General features: G+C 42.3%; 1 protein-coding gene across 2 annotated transcripts in view; it reads left to right on the forward strand.

Moving 5' to 3' along the window:
- The window catches only part of PLPP4 (phospholipid phosphatase 4), a 116,483-nt gene that overhangs the window by 85,962 nt on the left and 12,150 nt on the right, over positions 1-18,371 (forward strand). The window lies entirely within an intron of this gene.

The following is an 18,371-nucleotide window of genomic DNA, read 5'->3' on the forward strand; positions in this document are numbered from 1 at the left end:
TTCTTCTCCTTCTCCTTCCTTCTTCCTTCTTCCTTCCTTCTTCTTCTTCTCCTTCTCCTTCTTTCTTTCTTTTTTTTTTAAATAGAACTGACTGAATCCATGACCTACTTTGACACTGTAGAACACAAACAAGCTTTCACCTCTGGGCCTCATTTCCCCAAAGCTGTAGGCTCGGATCAGTGATTGGAAAGTTATCTCAGCGATGCTGATTTCTCCTCTTCCAAGGAGCTGCATGATAAAGATGTCAGCTCCTGGAATCAATGCAGGAAAAAGCCTTTGAAAGCTGCAATAAAAGAAGCTTGGACCCACCCCCCAAATTTTCTTCCTCTGGTGATTGGTACCATATAGACTGAGCCCACAACATTTGAGAGGAGCATGGACATCGGGGTTCTCAACATCCAAATTATTGTTGTCTGAGTCTTTGCAGTTAAGAGATTTCATGGGGAAGATACAGTCAATATGCCATGAAAGGAAATGTATAGTAATGAATCAACCACCTCTAAAATTAATCTGCTCTCAAACATCTATTCCTGCTCTTGGTGGGAACCTGCCACCCTGCTCAGTTCTCAGTGGCTATTGGTTGTTTTAATAGGACAGTACAGTGTCAGCACATTACAAGTTGGTGATCGAGGGAAACTGCACATCTTGAGAAAGATTCAAGATTTCATGAAGTCAGTGAAAGTGATGTTGCCAGGCTGCTGGGCCAAAGAGACCAGTTTAGCGATTGAAAAGAAGCAAATCCAGTAGGATGAGGCCGGTAGAGTTGTTTCAGAAGAGACAGATTTGAGTATCAAAGGATTATAAGATGTAATTGAGGGAAAATGATGAATACTACTGATATTTCTGTTAATAAAAAGATCCTTCTAGTGATTTTGAGGGCAAAATGAATAGTATTGCTGCACACTCTTATTTTCTACATTATGTCAGAAACAATCAAAACTTGATTTATTCTTTGTTCTAGAAATTAGCTTAGTTGCAATTGTAACCCATATTGTGTTAAATAGAAGATAAAATAAAGTTTTCATAAGTTGTAGTTCAATTTTTTTGAGCTGGAACCTCAATAAAAGCTCTTTTGCACTATTTAATGTGAAAGGTTGCTTTCTGTTGGGAATAGATTCACTTTATTATTTTTTTTAAAGTTTTTATTTATTTATTTGACAGACAGCGAGAGAGGGAATATAAGCGGGAGGGGGAGTGGGAGAGGAGAAGCAGGCTTCCTGCCGAGCAGGGACCCCGTTGCGGTGCTCGATCCCAGGACCCTGGGATCATGACCTGAGCCGAAGGCAGACGCTTAACAACTGAGCAACCCAGGCGCCTCATAGATTCACTTTAAGTAACTTTTTGCTGTCCGCGAGATTGCCTATCCCTGAGAATAAGTTCAGAGCTTCTCATGCCCATGGAGGTCTGGAACTCTTAGAGAATCACAGAGAGGTAGAGGGACGGATCTAACAGGATCAGTGCCATGACTTGAGCTGCTCTCTAGACTTGGCCATTCCCCTCCATGTCTCCACCTATTCACCTCTGGATCCATGGCAGCTGACTCTGTCCACCTACTCTGGGCAGCATATGACTCCTTGCCTGCCCTTAGGAAGTTTTGAGAGGGCTGATAATCTCCCAGAGGCTGTTAGTTAAACTGAGTGCCAAATTTGGGAAGTAGGGGTGGAAGGGAATGGAGAATAGTACCAGTAAGGGAGAAATAAACCCAAAACACCGAAAGAAGCAGGACCCAAATAGCAAAGCCCTTATTTTTGCTTCTAGAGAAAAAAAGGAAAACCTAGCTTTTTCATCAGTTACCAAAATAGCACTTCACAACGCCCCCCGCCCCCAGCCTTTTGCTCAGTCTGTTAAAATTCTCAGGGGAGGTTTTGGCAAATATACCTCATTAAAATTTAGACTCACTGAGAGTGTCATTGTGCAAGGCAGAAAGCATGGGATTTGGGAGGTCTGACTAGCTTCATGTCTGTTTGTTTGAATGAGTGAATGAATGTAATTTGGCTCTTCTGTCTATCACTTTCAATGGTGACCTTGAGGAGAATGACCTTCATTCACCCAACTGACATTTATTGATTGCTTTCTGAGTTCCAGGCACTAAATTATGTGTTGAAGCTGCAGAGGTGAATAAAACAGCATCTGCCCTCAAGGAACTCAGTCCAGTAAAGAAGTTAAGACAGTGTAGGAAGGATTCTTCCAGGAGACTAACTGGCTGTGTGTACTCTGAGACCAAACTGTAGGCTTGGGTATCACCCTGATCTGTTTTTTCTGTAGACTGGTGGCTTGTGTGACTAACTCCCTCTCCTCCCTGCGTTGGGAAAACGGTGAGCTCTGTCAGGAGGTCACACTCCATTCTGTGAATATTGTTGGAGACCCATAGCAGATGTTTCGGTCTTTCATTTCCAGAATTCCAATTTTCTCTTTAAGCCTTTTTAAAACATTAAGATATTTCCAGGGCACCTGGTGGTAAAGTCAGTTAAGCATCTGACTCTTGGTTTCGGCTCCCATCATGATCTCAGGGTCCTAGGATCAAGCCCTACATCGGGCTCCATGCTCAGTGTGGGGTCTGCTTGAGATTCTCTCTCCTTCCCCCTCTGCCCCTCCCCTTGTTCACACATGCTCCCTACCCCCCCCCTTAAATAAATAAATCTTTAAAAAAAATTAAGATGTTTCCTTGTCATCAGACTTCTGGCACCTTTTCTGTTTTCCATGTTTTTGAAAAGTTTCCTGGAGGTCATTTTCAATCTCATAGGGAAGGGCTTTCAGTGTCCTGGGGAGTAATTGTTCTTTCTCATCTTGGAAATTACAGTGGGGCCAAGCACCTGTTTGTGGGTGCAGGTTGTGTTCAAATTTCATGGATAGGACGTCAAATGGTGTGGACATGAGTAAAAAATTTAAATTTGCCATTTACAATAGAAGGAACATAGGAAAAGTTCAGTCTCCTGTGGAGCATATTGAACTAAGCATAGAAGCTTTCTCTTGACTGTGTACAGCTAATGTTTCTTGAGAATTTATTATATTCTGGGCATGCACCAAATTGTTCTAAATGTATTGTCTTGTTCAATCCTCAGGAAAACCCTATACGGTAGATATGGTAGATATTCTAAAAATCCCATTTTGCAGGTGAGATCCAGAGGGTTAAGTATCTTGTCCGAGGTCCCATAAATAGTAAATAAAAGCTAGTATTCAAACCCAGGCACACAGATGTTACTTTGCATCAATATGTACTTATCTTACATTCAGTTTAAGATGTTAGTTGAAAAAATCTCCAACTGGTCATGTATGCACAAAGTAGCTGCTTTCTTCCTCGAAAACTTTGTAACAAAAGTATTTAATGTTCATGTTTGTGAGGCATGCTTCGTTGCTAATAATTTTTAAACAAAATAAACAATCCAAGTCCTGATTTAACATATTTCTGAACCTGTGTAGATCATGCAAAACATCATAACAAATGGCACAGAGTTGCAATTGTGTGTTTTGCAATGTACAAGAGAAAAAGGGATGAGGTCTGTCTTTTCACCCCTAAGAAATAGTTACATTAGAAAAATAAGGTAGCAATGAAGCTTGAAAAACCTCCTAGTGTAAAATCTGTAACAGACAACCTGGCCAGTTTCATTTATTCTGTATTTATTCTCATTACAAGGCTTGAGCGCTCCCTGGGCTCTCTCTTGCTAAATCAATGTTTTCAGAATTCTCAGCGGCTTGAATTTTATAATCTGAGAAATCAATCAAGTGCCTTGGGAGAATGCCATGTCTTATTCTACTTGCAGCCTCCAAATGCCTCTTGTAATTAAGTATTAGCTGGAGTTCGTTGCACTTGAATAATGAGGTGATGTTCGAGTAGGCTTCCTTTGTTGCTTTTTCTTCAGGAGCATTGCTTCTGTTTTCTGGTTAAGCAAATCACAGTCGTCATAAAATTGCAATTTAAAGTCTCCATAATTATGATACTTAGCATCTCCTAAAACCAAATCCAGTACTCTGGGTTCACTGGTGTGTGGCTCAGTCTGGTACCTGTACCCTGGAATGCACAGTGCCTGCCCTGTGATCATGGAGCTTTCATAGGTAAGCTTTACAGTAAAAGGAGACCAGGGCTGGGGGACTTGAACTTGGTGTCCCTTTTTTAAATGGCCTGACTTGCTTGATGACCAAATGAATGGCTGAGTAGTCCACAATATAGGGTGAACAGTTTGGTGGCCGGCTCTATCTAATCTGCACTTGTTCCTGGACTAGATCATTTTCTTAGTACCCTGCTATTGTTTTATAGGGACGGTTAGTTAATCATATATGTACAAAGTCATATATAAAATATATCTGTAGGGTTTACATAATAATATTAAATTAAATAATAGTTATAACAGTAATAATAATAAGTTAAATAATAGTATTAATAGATTTTAAATCATAACAGAAAACAGAACCTCATGTACCCATTACTTGGATTAAGACAAATAGAATTTAAATATACTCTTAGAAATCTGGTGTGACCCTTCATGGTACCGTATTGTTCTCTTCTCACTTTTGCCATTATCTTGAATTTTTTTAAGTAAGTTATTTGTTTTTGTAGGTAGTCTGATACACACACACACACATTCCTAAACAAAATATTGCTTAGTTTTGCCTATTTTTGAACTTTACATAAATGGAGTCATATAGAATATATTTTTTGATTTGTTTCTTTTGCTTACCATTGTTTTTGAGATCCTTCTATTTATTAATGCATATGGTAGAAGTTCACTCATTTTCATTGCTGTGTAATATTCCAGGACATGAATATCCCAGTTTTTGAAAAAAAATCATTCTGTTAATGGACACTTGGGTCATCTCCAAGTTATAGCAGTTATGAACAGTGTTGCTATGAACTCCTGGTGCACTTACTGCAAAAATAATTCTCAGATGTATTCCTGGCAGATTTCTGGGCATTTGCTCATCTTCAACTTGAAGAAAATGCCAAACTGTTCTTACAGTCTCACCAGCAAGTTATGAGAGTTCCTCCTGCCCACAGCCTTGTCAGCACTTGGCGCCATCAGAATGTAGTTTTTGCTGGTCTGGGGCGGGGGTCTGGTGGCAGCCCTGGGGTTACCATGTGTATCTTCCTGATGATTACTGAGCTGGACCATCTTCTCCTAAGCTTAATCGAATTTAGATTTCCGCTTTATAGGACATTACTATTCCTATCTTTTGCCTATTTTTCAATTACATTGCCTGCTTTTATTTCACTGATTTACAGGTTTTTTGAAAAAAATATTCTGGATATTAGCTCTTTGTTGGTTATTTGTGCAGCAAACCTCTTCTTCCTCTCTGTGCCTGTCTTCTTTATTATCTTTATGTTTATTTGTTTGGTTTTGCCTCCCACATTTAATTTGTGTATTCATTCTTTTATTTATTCATTCATTTTAATAATTGTTTTGTTATTATAGAAGTAGCACATGCATACTATAGAAAGTTACTACTGCCCAGAAGTCACCAGCTTTAACACCTTAGTGCATATTCTTCACTAGAATTAGAGGACTGACTACCACATCTCTGACTTTGTTCTTCTTCCGTAGTGTTTTGGCTCTTCTCAGCTCTTTGCTCTTCCATATGCATTTTAGAATCAGCTGGTCAAATTCCATGAAAATCCTAATTGAGATTTTGATTGACATTTTATTGAATCTGTGGTTCAATTTGGGGAGATGTGATACCTCCCTATATAAATGCATGGTGTAATTGTCTATTTAGGTCTTAATGTCTATTAGTAGTTTTATTTCCACATTATTTAGCACATTAATTTTAGATACTTTATATTCATATTGCTACTGTAAATTTTATTTTTTAAATTATGTTTTCTGTCTGGTTGTTTTCTGGTATCCAGGAATATAATTGACTTTGGTATATTGATTTTTTAATGCAGAAATTTTGCTAAACTCCCCTAGTTAATTCTGACTACTTATCTGTATAAATTATTTTGGGTTTTCTACAAAGAAAATCTATTTACCTACAAATAATGACTGTTTTATTTTTTCCTTTCCAATTTTTAAACTTTTTTATTTCATTCTCTTATATTCACTAGCTAGGACCTCCCTACAATGTTCTAGAAGTGGGGATAGCAAGCATTCATGTCCCATTACTGATGTAAAGGGGATGTTTTAAACATTTTACCATTAAATATGACTTTTTGGTAGACATTTTTTATCAGGTTCCTTTTATTTATAATTTGTAAGGATGAATTTTGAATTTCGTGCATCTACAAGTTGGTGTTTTTTCCCTTTAGTGTGTTAATGTGGTGATTTATAGTCATCAATTATTAAAATATGAAACAAGTGTTGATTCCTGTAATTAACCCACTTTGGTTTAGCTGTGTTCCCCTTTTTCCTTAATGCAAGATCTGGCTGATAATATTCTGTTGAAGACATTTGTAAATATGTTTTGAGTGATGTTGGCCAATAATTCTCATTTCTGGTACCACAATTGTCTGGTTTTGTAATCACTGTTATCAAAACCAGACAGAAGTATAAAAAAGAAAGACAAGACCCACAAAATCCACCAAAATGGTTGGAAACCTTATTATTTATTTCAGTGACTGACAGATCAAACATAAGTGGGAAAATATATAAGATTTAAATAGCACAGTTAAGCTTCACAAAATGAGTGTTCTCTCATTTTTAATTCTTTGTAAAGAGTGTAAGATGATTTATTTCCTTTTGGGATGTCTGGCAGGTATGCCCATAAAATATTTGGTCCTAGAATTTAAAATACTGAATCAGTTTAAAGTTATAAAGCTCTTGTGTTTTAGTTGTTTTTCTTGAGATATTTTTGGTAATTTGTATGTATTTTTAGAGCTTAGTCCTTTCACATAAACGTTCAACTGCATTCTGGAAAAATTTTGAATCTCTCGTCCAACTTATTAATTCTCTATTCAGTGTTGTCTCAGATGCTTATTTAATCTATCGAGTTTTTAAGTTCAATTACTCTTTTTTTATTTATAGAATTCTATTTGGTCCTTTAAAAAATCTGCTTTGTTATTTTTTATAGTGCATGTTCTTTGTCCTTATTTTCATGCTTCCCTATAATTTCCTTAAACACGTTGCAAATAATTATTTTATCTTCTGTGCCTTACAATATCTGAAGTTGTTATGAGTCTGTTTTTCCTATATATGCCCTGAAATCTTTTGTGTTTTGAGCTTTCTTACTCTGGGCTTTTTTTTTTAAAGATTTTATTTTTTTAATAGAGAGCGGGGGCAGGTTGGGGAAAGGGAGAGAGAGAATCTCAAGCAGACTCCCACTGAGTGGGGAGCCCCATGCAGGGCTCAATCTCACGACCATGAGATCAGGACCTGAGCTGAAATCAAGAGTCAGATGCTTTACTAACTAAGGCACCCAGGCACCCCTTGGGCTTTTAATTTTTTCCTAGAATGTTGTTTTGGGGAATATTTTGATGTCTGGGTTGAAGATGAATTTTTCCAGAGAGTACTACCTGCTCCAGGGCCATCCAGAATTAATTCTCCACGTAGGGTTTTGTGAGGACCGTATGAGAAACACAAATTGGACAGCAAAAACCTGTGAGAGGTGTGTTAGAGTTGTGAGGTCTCTCCATACAGCACAAAGATGGAGACAGACAAGTCTCCTTATTGTTTCCTCCTTCTTTACTCTGAATAAGGTTTATTCAGGGCTCTCCTGTTAGATGCGCCACCTCGGATAAGCCTGAGACTGTGCCTCATGGCGACATCAAAGCAGGGGCTCCGGGTCTGCAGGTTTCTGTGAACACACTCAGGGGACAGTCTGACTTTGCTGTTTCCTTGTATCTAAGACCTATGCTTTCTTTTCATTTTGAGGAACCTTGCTTTCATGAATTCGTCTCTTTGTGTCAACTCAGTGATAAGTTGAAAAGATTGTTTGCTTGCTTTTGTATTTCACTCAACATTTAGTTATTTCAGTCAGGATCTATAGGCAGCCGTGCTGCGGGAAAGGAAATCCTGGGTTGGGGAAGTGTTAGCTCTTTCTGTGTTGGGAAAGGAGACTCCTGTCGGGCTGAGAAGCAGACAGATCTGGGTCCAAGGCCGGCTGCAATGTTTCTCATCGGTTTTACCAGCATTTTTAACACCACCTTTCATTTGTACGTTGAATTTCTGTTTACCAAGTACTTTCACAAAAATTGTGTTTTTGAGACTCGGGTGAGGCAGTTCTTTGTCCCCATTTGGCAGCTAGGTAAGACTGCTGACGGGGGACACCACTGTGACCCAGAACCCAAATCCTGTAATGCCTGGAAGAGTTCTAATTTTGTTCTATTTTGTGCTGTCTTGGAGTAAAGGATTTAAAAGAGCCCAGCAGGTGCATTTCACTTTGTTGTGTAGAGCAAGTTGCGACTTGGATGTTGTCTTAAGGAAGGTCTTCTGAGATCAGAGATGAGGCACAGAAGCTTCTGTCTCCATGGAGTTGGGGTCATCCTCCTGGTATGTTCACCAGCCTGGAAGCTCTCTGAACCCCATAGTTTGGGGATTTTTCTGGAGGCTTCATCATATAGGCATGATCGATTATTGACTCTATTTCCAGCCCCCCTCTCCTCGCTGGAGAATGGCAGGTGGGGCTGCAATTCCCAAGCTTCTAGTCATGACTTGGTCTTTCTGGTGACCAGCCCCTATCCAGGAGCCCACCCAGAGTCACCACATTAGAAAAAGGCGAAAGATTTATGCGTTTTGAAGAGAAACTGGAGTATTAGAGTCACCACATTATAATAAGAGATGCTCCTAGGGCTTATCACTTGGGAATTTATAAGGGCTTTAGGAGCTCTGTGCCAGGAACCCAGGGGCAAAGACCAATATATACATTGTCTGTCACCTCACATGTTCTCCTCCTATGTGAGATGAGATCCCCGATCAGGGCTAGTGCTAGGGGCGGGTTAGAAGGGTGGTTTTTCCCTAACAAATCATATTGCAGGTAGTATAACAACTCACAAAAGGTCATGTCGTTGGCAGATAGCTGGGCAGTAGCCATCGTTAAGACTTCAAAGGCTTCTCCTGAAGTTCATGCACCCCACATAGAGGCTGATCGGATGAACACACTGGGCATTTTCATGGCTACTGCCTTTTTAGTTGTTTCTCCAACATGTGCATTGCTACTGAAGTTTCACCATCAAATTTATGTTCCGCTAAGGTCTTTGGAGGCAAAATTTATTTTTCATTAAAATGTTATCTTGATCTGAAGCTGGCCCATTCTTCTATCAGCTTCCCTAATGAAGTTATGGAAGAAGGTAATTTCTCCATTTTGAGGGCATATTTTTATATTTATGTTTCAGATCATTGTGGCATATAATCACAAGGGAAAAAAGCAAAAGTTGTCTTGGCGACCTAGACCTTCTGTAGATCAGGATGCTCTGGTATCCCAAACCACTTCCCATCTTGGTGACTGTTCATAGCTCTCTCTAGGGTGAGGAGTACCATTTATGATTCCTAACAAGACTTTGTCATCAAGTGGTGTGGGGTGTGTGGGGGGAGCCAGAGTGGCTTCTGTCATTTAAAAATCCTTAATCCTTCTCTGCTGATGCTTCACCTTTTCGCAGGATTGTGCCTCCAAGGATTGACGAAAAGACTGCCACCTTCTTCCTGAGAAGTCCCTTTCTTCCCGGCCACTGGAGCTCTCCCTGCACTTTTTTGTGCATTGTGCCTGAGTTGGTCGTGGGTTCTTTTTTTCAGAACAGAATCCTATTTGAAGACATGGGACCGGGGTTACACAAGGAGCTTACAGTCCTCCGCCTCTACTGTTTTTGTTTCCTGCCATTGACATTTGCTTTCAGACTAATTATGAGCTTTTTGGTTCCTTTTCCTTTTCCCCATTGCTCATCCTCAAACAAGGCAATACTCTCATTGCTATCATGAGATGGAAATCTCGTCTGGCTCAGGAAGCTTAAGTATCACCCTGCCTAGAAATAGGGGATGAAGGACATGACCTTTCACGGTCATAATGTTTTTCTGTCCCCAAGGACCTTGGCCTGTTGCCAGAGTACTTAATATTGAGTCCAGTTGTGTTTGTGAAATGAATAAATGGTCTCTACCATTTATATATTCATTCGGTTACCATATATTGGTTACTTTCCTTATCAGGCAGTGTGCTGGGTCCTTGGGCTTCAGTGGTGACCCTGAAGGGCACGTGTCTCCCGGGGGTATCAAAACAGATAGGCAGTTAGCAGTGTCATAACTGCAGTTATGCTAAGAAAATTGTGATTTCTTGCTCCATTTAGAAATAATTCACCATTGGGGCGCTTGGATGGCTCAGTTGGTTAAGCATCCGACTCGATTTTGGCTCAGGTCATGGTCTCTGGGTTGTGAGATCGAGTCCTGTGTTTGGCTCTGTACTGGGCATGGAACCTGCTCAAGATTCTCTCTCCTTCTGCCCCTGCCCCCCCTCCCAAAGAAATAATTCACCATTTTTAAGGTCTGTATTAACCTTCAGTCAGTAATTTGACCTCTCTGGGCCTCCATTTCTCATCCATAAAATGGGCCTAATACCTATGTCACTGGTTGTTCTAGGGATGAAGTAAGGCCAGGTAAGGAAAGCTTCTAGAACAGTGCCTGGTGGATGGAGGCACTCCACGCCTGATGGTCTTGCTGTCCTGACAGGACATTCTTGGAATCTGCTCAAGTCAGCTCAGGCTCCTCTTTCCTTCCTTTCTACTTTAATGAAACTCCACTCCACCTGTCTGTCCTTCAGACCCTTGGAATCTTGTGTTGCTTCCCTTTCCTAGCTTCCCCTCATCTGAGAATGCTGCGAGCATCTCTCATTGTTCCCTGGAATCTAGCCCAGATATTGGGGGGGGGGATGGCTGTCAGTTCCTGGGGAACAGAGGGGCTTCTGTTCGGAAAGCTCCAGAAGGATTCTGGGGTCATCCTTGTAGGAAGAACCTTGTAGGAAGTATGTGTGTGTGTGTGTGTGTGAGAGACAGAGAGAGAGAGAGGGAGACTGACTGACTGACTATATATCTGGAGGATGGGATGTGCTAAGGAAGAATTGAATGAACGCGCCAGCCTGTCTCCCTCCCATATGTTATTCTGAGTCAGTGCCTGACTCCACCCCTTCTCCATCTTTGGGTAACCTTCCCTGTCAGATCTGCAGCCATTTATTTACTATGCACATTTATTGAGCACCTAGTGCATGCAGGCATGGGGAACACAGCCTCTGCCCCCATACTTTAGAATCCAGTAGAAGGGAGGTAGATGCTGGGCAATCACATAAATAAAAAGAGTGGTGTTAAGTGTTACGAAGGATAGGTAGAAGGCATTGTAAGAGCCCGTTACACTGCCAGGGAGGGCCTTGAGGAGGTGACATTTAAACTGAGACCTAAAGAGTGAGTAGGAGTTAGCTAGGCAGAGAAGGGATGCTCGTCACTGTGCTCCCATAGAGCGCCCAGTCTAGCTTCCATATTATCCTCCCATTCCTTCCTTTCATTAATACGTTCATTCACTTGTATTTATCGAGCACCCACGACTTGTGTGGTACTGTTCTTGTGTGGGGCATATAATGGCAGAGGATGCAGACACCTTCGTGGTCATGGAGCCATCCTGGTGCCGCGGAATTCATATCCTTGTTATCTTGGTATGTGCATCTGCTTCGTTTCCTCTTCCACACTCGCAGATTCACTTTGGGAGGCAGCATCATTTTGAGAAAGAGCATGAGCAGGAAGGCAGAGAGACAGGAAAAGGGATCAGACCATCACCGAGAGCCTAAGGACTGCCAGGCACTTCGTCCGGCGTATCATGGACACTCTGTGATTGGTTCTCCCAATCACTCTGTTGGACAGCTGCTGGCTTGTCCATTTTACAGATGGCAAGCCTGAGTTTTAGAAGTTAAGCACCTTGCCTTAAGTCACACAGGTAACAGGTGGTGGGGTCAGGACGCATACCTACGTCCACACAGCTGTGCTACAGAGCGCTTCTCACCTGTGCCTAGATCCTCACTCCATCTCTGACTAGCTGTAGGTTCTCAATTCATGTCCCATCTCTGGAGTTGTACCTACCAGGTCTGCTTGGCCACCCGGCTCCCTGTAGTGGGTCAAGATGGTTGTCTCCATCCCTGTGGAGCAGACAGTCAGGTGCTGCTGGCTTCAACAGTCCCAGGCTCAGCCTGCCTTCCCCAAGCTGCTTAGGATCTACCTAATCTCCTTTGGTGTAACAGACGGCTTTCACTTTCTCACCAGCACACCAACTCTTATTAGATCTTCAGGCTGATGGTACTGGAGTAAGTCATTCTTCCTGAGGCTGATAGCCACGGTGACCATGCCTAGAATCTGAGGCAGTTCAACAGCAGGGTTGAATGACTTTAGCCTCTGGATCCCAGATAACTGAGGTGGTTCTACAGCCCCTTCCTTCTGTCTGTCCTCTAGGCTCCAATTTTATTTCCTCCATGGAGCTTGCCTTGTTTTTCCCAGTTTTTCTCTCCCAAACAAAACTCCTCCTGGGCAAGAACTGGGTCTTATGCATCTTCCCATCACTATGGTCCAGCAAAGTCCTTGGTTCCTTGAGGCCAGTAATAAATAGGTGTTGAGAGAGTGAATGAAGGAATGTATGACAATAATATACCTTTGTGTTAAGTCCTCTCTTCATTCAGCACATATTTATTGGGGCCGGTAGAGTGTAGGACTGTACAGATCCAAGTGTGAAGAAGGTAGCATAAGTCCAGCCCACATGGATGTTATAGTCTAGTGGGATCTAGGTCTGCCTGCTTATACAAGCAAAGAAAGGAAGTATGTATAGATGCTTACCAAGATAAATCAGGACCTAAATCCTGTCCCCTAAATTATCTAGTTGAATCAGTTGGTACTTTTGGGGTTGTTGAATTATACTGATTGTGATGAACTCTTGTACTTAAAAGAAATTTTAGAAAAATCATTGACTGATGTGATTCAAAAGATTTCAAGGATTTTGACAATTCTCTTTCTTCCAGCAAAGATAGATTTTTTGCCTCCTATATCTGAGCACAAAGAATCTCATTGCTCCTAAACTGTGGAGCAGGCAGGCTATTTTAAAAATCACTGTGGGTACTGAGTCTGTTCTGTAGTTTTCATCAAAATTGACCCTTGAAATTGTAACTCTGATTGGGTAGTTAAATCAAATGTTAATGATCTTCTGTTGATAATTTTGTGGAGAATAAATAGCTGTCATTCCATAAATTCCGTTGAATGGCTTTAGGCTACAGATGCACTGTGGATCCACATTCTCACTAGGATTTGTAGCGATCTACTTTCATCTTTTTTTTTTTAAGGATTTTATTGACAGAGAGAGAGATAGTGAGAGCAGGAACACAAGCAGGGGGAGTGGGAGAGGGAGAAGCAGGCTTCCCTCCGAGCAGGGAGCCTGATGCGGGGCTCCATCCCAGCACCCTGGGATCATGACCTGAGCTGAAGGTAGACGCTTAACAACTGAGCCACTCAGGCACCCGTCATCCTTTGTTTTTAAAGTAAAATCTCTTAACCAATATCTTAGAATATTAATGAATCTAGCTTGTCATAGAAAACAGAGCGAGCATCTTGGCTAGGCTGAGCTGTGAATTAAGAAACTATGACATCGAAACTGTGAAGGAGAAACTAGTCACATTAAGGCATTTAGGGCCACAGAGACATCAAAGTAGGTTCTGACACAATGAAGCTTGTTTCTGCGGAGTCGTAGGAGAAAAGCTACGTGATGCATCCCTTAGCACAGGCATGGCCTCCTGGCTCTCTGACCCTCTCATCTGAGAGCTTCAGGCATCCTACGAAGTGGGATCAGAAAGATAAATCCACTGACTTATCTCACTGAGTCTTCAAGGTTGTTCATTTTGCTGGCTAAGATCATTTTATATCTACTGAGAGCCTTGGGGGCTACGGAATTATAGCAGCCTAATACCTAGCTCTAGAATTCTCTCAGAGCGAGCATGCAGTTATATAACCAAAGAGCTGCAGATTGCAAGAGTAGACTTTGTGAAGGCTCCTCTTGCAGAATGGAACTTCACAGAACCAAGGCTATGGGTTAGACAAGTGATCACTTGGCACCAAGCACTACGCTAAGCATTTTACAATTCCTCATTAACTGATTTGTGAGATAACTTTGTAAGGCAAGTGCTACTAACCCTATTGCACAAATAAGGAAACTGAGACCCCAAGAGGCGAGCTTATATGGGAGTTAAGTGGCAGAGCTGAGACCACACAGGTTTGCCTTGAAAGCCCACACTCTCCAACAGCACACAGTACAGATTTTCCTCAACTTATGATGGGGTTATAGCCTGACAAACCCATGGTAAGTTGAAAATATCATAAGTTGAAAATGCATTTAACACACCTAATCTACTGACCTTCATAGCTTAGCCTGGCCCCCCTTTGAACTGCTCATAACACTGACATTAGTCTACAGCTGGGCAAAATCATCTAACACAAAGCTTATTTTATAATCAAGTGTTGAATTCTCTTGGGACTTATTGAACACTGTACTGAATGTGAAGAACAGAATGGCTATAAGCGTATCGGTTGTTTGCCCTGGGGATCGCAGGACTGACCCTATGCTGCGTCTGGTCCCTCTGAGCATCACGACAAAGGATCATATCGCATGTCACATCCATGGGAAAAGGACAAAATTCAGAAATCAAAGTACGGTTTCTACTGAATGCATGTTGCTTTCACACCATTATAAAGTAAAAAAAAAAAAAAAGTAAGTAGCACCCTTGTAAGTCAGGGACTGTCTGTAGTCCCTGCTGTTGAATGGATTTCTTAGTCCCCAAATCTCCTATGTCACTTAATTTGCTGTTGCGGTTGGTTTAAACAAAATCACCCCAAGCTCAAGTGCTTCTTTGCTCTAGTGTGGAGAGCAGGGACAAATTGACTTGTGTAATTTTCAGCTCAGGCATAGAGGGTGATTTAACCAGTCAGCACTGGAAGACAGGGGTCAGGTGACCTGTCAAATTGGCAGTCCGCAGATCCAGCATGAGGTTCGTTTGGTCTGCACTGTATTAATTTTGGATGAGTTGTTAATATGTTAAAATGGAGACATTTACCACACACATCAGGATATCCCTCCTTTGTTTGCCAGAAGATCACAACTTCCAGGAACACAGAGCCCACATTTCTATAGGGCAGACACCAGCTGCATCTTTAAACAGCAGGTGCGTCGTACACAGCAAGGCTGCATCTTTAAACAGGCAGGTGCTCCCCAGTCCTCACCACTCCCAGTTATCGCCCTATAGTGAAGCCAGGGGTTAGTTGTCATTTACCATCACAAATGAGCCATTGATTTTTTTCAGAAAGCGAAGTGTTTCTTATCTGAGTGTCTAGCAACAGTGGAGTAATAGGAGATAGACCAGGAGGGTTTTCTGCTTGTGCAAAAAGGTGCCTCTAATATCCACTTACTTCACTCCTGTTCCCTATCTGCCTGACCCCTGTGGGCATGACTTGGGGGCCCCCGTGGTTCAGTCTCTCATTTTACAGAACAAACTGTGGCCCGGAGAGGCAAAGTGACTTGCCCAAGGTCATGTATTCAGTTAATGACAGAGCCATGATGAGAACCCAGATCTCTGACTGCTGGGAGCACTGTCCTTGTAAGGAGTGTCCCGTACTGACCAGACATGCTCGTTCCCACGTCCTGGTTTTGGATGGTCTTGTAGAGATACACTGACATTCTTAAAACCCCCTGTGGTATTAAGATTTATTCAACCATCTGGTATTGCTCTTCTCGCTCTTGGAGAAGAAAATACTAGCTGTTTGAGCATCATAAAATGGAAAATTTGTACAGATTACCTCATCAGGGTACAATTCCATTTTTGGTGCCTGGAATGATCAGTTTGGAGAAATTCATTATAATTAGCAAAAGTGAAAAACACAACACGCAAAGCAGGATCTGTCCCCCTGATTATTCTCTCATTTTATTTTGAAAGCTTTGTGTGTGTGCATGCCAGTTTTCTTATTTCTAGCAATCATTGGGGTCCAAAGGTGGTCTACTTGCTTTAAAAGTCAATGAGGGGTGGGTTGGGGGGGGGGAAGTAAACCACATTATTTCACCTAAGCTAGCTCCACAATTAGAACTTTCTTTGCAAAGAGAGAGTTGTAAACCTGTGGCAATTCATCTATGAAGCCTGAGAGAAGAACCAGTGATTCCCTCTCAAAATCCCCAGCAGGCAGAGAGCCCTGCACAGGGGAGGTGCCTCGTGTCAGGTCCTGGGCCAGTGGCTTGGACTGTGATGCTTTGCTTATCCCCTCTCATTGACGACAGTGCCAGAAGTGAGCATTGAAAGTGCCAGAAACAGGGTGGGAAAAGCATTCTCCTTCATCTGCTTCCTAGTTTACAGGCTCCAGGAACATCTTTGCTATTCACAAACAGATCAACATATAAATATTTACAGTCAGCTGTTTCTAGCTCAGAACCTGCTACAGGCTCTGAAAGCAAGGGGCATATGCTCTTCCCCATAGATCACTGTGAGAGAGCTTGTGTGTGTTTCAAACTCTGGAGAGCAAATAGACGAGTTCGGATCCCTAGGGACAGGTAGAATCTCGGCATCCTCTTGCCTACTGGCTTGGGAGTGTTCTAATCATATTTCTGTTTTTCATGATGTTAGCAAAGTATGAACACATTTCCCCTATTGTATGATTTCCATCTTCTGAAATGTCCACTGGCTTGACTGCTCTGCTCTCAGTTCCATTTCTTAATCATGCTGGAAGCGGGGGCTGTGTCTTAAGGGAAGAGGCAGACAGAATGAACAGGGCCTCACCTGTTCCACATGAGCCTAAAAGGTTTTTCAGCTCTGCAGGGCCTCCAGTGCACGTTTCTTTGAGAAGAGAATAGGGTGTTGCTTGGCTAGCCTTGGGAAGCCTTTCTTTAAAAACTTCCCTGCTTTCTTTTTCTCCCAGTTGAATGGGATCTGAGCCTTGGTGAGCCCCAGGATCTGAGAGCTGGACAGCTCCCGGGAGATTACATCCTGGTCCCCAATCCCCAGCCTCACAGGAGGAGGTGGAAGAACAAAATGTGGGATCGTATGAATTCAGTGCGGTTCGGGAGAGCCTAGTTCTAATTCGGACAGTATTCGGGAAAGCAGGAATGCAAAGTGCCCATGGTGTCCAGGCCACAAGGCAGAGCCTCAGAAGCCCTTTGCCAGAGGACATTCTGCTGGCTCAACAGCTGTATAAATGTCACTGAGAAAGTGACAAGCATAAGGGTTGGAATGAATTTGGAGCCTGTCATGTCACCTAGAAAAGTAAAGGCGCACAGTGCGGCTTTAAAAACATTGCCCGAAGGCCCAGTAGAATATGCAGAACGGCAGCTGCTGCTGGATGCCCGCAGGATCTAAACTGGTGAAGCCAGCCTTTCAAAATGCCTTTTTGATTCCCTGCTCCTCTTCAAAGAAACAGATGTTCCCACACTTTGGAGGGCTGCAGTGTGGGTCCCGGGGCATGACAGAGAGTACATTTTACCTGCTCTCCAAAGAATGAGTTGCTGCTGCCAAAGCCGGCCAAATTCGAGTTCTGGGGGTGGGACAAGGAGGTGATCTAGTGCAGTCTGAGGGTCTGGCCTTGAGCTACCCACCCCAGGTCTTGACCTTGGAGAGTTTTCAACGACCCCTTCCCTTGCCTGTCTTGTGCCTCGAGGCTCAGGTGGCATTGGCTGCTTGAGCTGGGACTTGTCTGTGTTAAAGTGTCCAAACCAATTTTTTTTATGGGGACACAGACCAAATGCCTGCTCCTCATCCACGCTGTACTCATTGACTTCCTTTTTTTGTTGTTCTTTTTTTCCCAAGAGATGCCAGTTTGGCAACACTTAGGGCTGCCTCGCGGATTGAAATCTTGGAGACTTTCATCCATAACCCCACACAGCCCCAGGACAGTTCTTTTATGCTCCCACATTCAGTATAATTAGCCAGATAGACTTGCTAAGCTGCCTGGTTTGAATGAATTCCATTACTCCTCCATAAGAATTCAGGATGAGGCCAGTACCCACCAGAGCCAACTGTCCAGCCTCCCCCTCCCATTCTGCTACCTCAGGGGAGGGTGTAAATGAATAGAAGAAGCAGAGCAACGTGGGTAAGGACACGAAATTAAGAACCCATTGTGCTTGCTAGGATGGTGGCCAAATGGGACCACTTTCAAATGCCCGTAAGTCACTTAAAAGCCTTCCATCATAGCAAAAATGTAGAACAGCCCTGAACAATGAAGCTCCTTACATATTCTTCTTTTAAAGAGAATATTTAATATGTATTGGCACAGCTTTGCTGTTTATTTAAGTGCTAATCATTATTCAAAAATGTTTAAGTGGTTCATTTTTATTCCTGAGATAAACCTGATTTAATCTTCTGTTTAAAAAGGGGGGGGGGGAACACCCTCTTACCTTCTTTAACTTGGTTGTTGAAAGCTTTCTACTTTGGCATAAGTTTATGTTTGTACCTGGGGGATCTCTTTT

The sequence above is a fragment of the Neomonachus schauinslandi genome, chromosome 6 (assembly GCF_002201575.2).
Source record: "Neomonachus schauinslandi chromosome 6, ASM220157v2, whole genome shotgun sequence".
In the NCBI taxonomy this organism is placed as follows: Eukaryota; Metazoa; Chordata; class Mammalia; order Carnivora; family Phocidae; genus Neomonachus; species Neomonachus schauinslandi.